The following is a 2292-nucleotide window of genomic DNA, read 5'->3' as shown; positions in this document are numbered from 1 at the left end:
GAGCAGATCATATCTTAGAGAAGCACTCAGAGACCGCACTGAGAGTAAGCAAGCCTCCAGCTCAGTCACAGAAGCCTTTGCAGGTCTCAGCGGATAAATGTTTAAAATGAAGAGTCTAGAACAAATGAGAGCAGATCATATCTTAGAGAAGCACTCAGAGACCGCACTGAGAGTAAGCAAGCATCCAGCTCAGACAGCAGGAGAGCCTTTGCAGGTCTCAGCGGATAAATGTTTAAAATGAAGTGTCTAGAACAAATGAGAGCAGATCATATCTTTGAGAAGCACTCAGAGACCGCACTGAGAGTAAGCAAGCGTCCTGCTCAGTCACAGGAGCCTTTGCAGGTCTCAGCGGATAAATGTTTAAAATGAAGTGTCTAGAACAAATGAAAGCAGATCATATCTTGGAGAAGCACTCAGAGACCGTACTGAGAGTAAGCAAGCGTCCAGCTCAGACAGCAGGAGAGCCTTTGCAGGTCTCAGCGGATAAATGTTTAAAATGAAGTGTCTAGAACAAATGAGAGCAGATCATATCTTAGAGAAGCACTCAGAGACCGCACTGAGAGTAAGCAAGCATCCAGCTCAGTCACAGGAGCCTTTGCAGGTCTCAGCGGATAAATGTTTAAAATGAAGTGTCTAGAACAAATGAGAGCAGATCATATCTTAGAGAAGCACTCAGAGTCCGCACTGAGAGTAAGCAAGCCTCCAGCTCAGACAGCAGGAGAGCCTTTGCAGGTCTCAGCGGATAAATGTTTAAAATGAAGTGTCTAGAACAAATGAGAGCAGATCATATCTTAGAGAAGCACTCAGAGACCGCACTGAGAGTAAGCAAGCCTCCAGCTCAGTCACGGGAGCCTTTGCAGGTCTCAGCTGATAAATGTTTAAAATGAAGTGTCTAGAACAAATGAGAGCAGATCATATCTTAGAGAAGCACTCAGAGACCGCACTGAGAGTAAGCAAGCCTCCAGCTCAGTCACGGGAGACTTTGCAGGTCTCAGCTGATAAATGTTTAAAATGAAGTGTCTAGAACAAATGAGAGCAGATCATATCTTGGAGAAGCACTCAGAGACCGCACTGAGAGTAAGCAAGCCTCCAGCTCAGTCACGGGAGCCTTTGCAGGTCTCAGCTGATAAATGCTTCCTATCATGACGCGATTTAGGAGGCAAGATCTTTTGGTATCTGCTTCTTGCTAATGATATAAAAAGATTCCTTGCTTCCAGCTCATGTCGTGCCAGCGATGCAGCAGTGCTGAAGCAAAGAGTGAGAGGAAGGTGGCACTGCTCACACAGAACTGGCCTATATTAAATGAAATCTTTCATTTCTAAGTTATGATCAGAAAATGTTCCAATATTTCCATGTGGCAATACACAAATGTACACATGAAAGAGGTACATCATCTGCCACGGATCCGAACAACACAAGGCAAGAGAGAAGATCCCCAAGTAGCAAGGCATACAATCACAGACCAAGAAAACGTGTCCTGATAGAAAGAAGGGCCAGGCACATACACAGCACACGTTAGGGCCAAGCACGTACACAGTACACGTTAGGGCCAGGCACGTACACAGTACACGTTAGGGCCAGGCACATACACAGCACACGTTAGGGCCAGGCACGTACACAGTACACGTTAGGGCCAGGCACATACACAGCACACGTTAGGGCCAGGCACGTACACAGCACACGTTAGGGCCAGGCACATACACAGCACACGTTAGGGCCAGGCACGTACACAGCACACGTTAGGGCCAGGCACGTACACAGCACATGTTAGGGTCAGGCACGTACACAGTACACGTTAGGGCCAGGCACGTACACAGCACACGTTAGGGCCAGGCACGTACACAGCACATGTTAGGGCCAGGCACGTACACAGTACACGTTAGGGCCAGGCACATACACAGCACACGTTAGGGCCAGGCACGTACACAGTACACGTTAGGGCCAGGCACGTACACAGTGCACGTTAGGGCCAGGCACGTACACAGTACACGTTAGGGCCAGGCACATACACAGCACACGTTAGGAACTCCAGAAGGAAATGCAAATATTGAGGTGAGCATTGCAGTAAATTTGAGAGACGGAGATCATGCTCAGCAACTGCGGCTTGTGAGCAAGGTTCGTTAATGTCAAAGTGTCTGCAAAACTAATCATTTGCAGACAATGCTCTCAAGAAGATTTCCACAGGCACAATTAATTTCCTGTGTCTCCTTATTCCCGTCTTATCCATTGAAAAAAAAATCTTCAACACTTCCCATAATTAATATTACCAAAGCATCATCCACCATGCACACT

The sequence above is a fragment of the Rhinatrema bivittatum genome, unplaced genomic scaffold, assembly GCF_901001135.1.
Source record: "Rhinatrema bivittatum unplaced genomic scaffold, aRhiBiv1.1, whole genome shotgun sequence".
In the NCBI taxonomy this organism is placed as follows: Eukaryota; Metazoa; Chordata; class Amphibia; order Gymnophiona; family Rhinatrematidae; genus Rhinatrema; species Rhinatrema bivittatum.
This window is presented reverse-complemented; position numbering follows the sequence as displayed.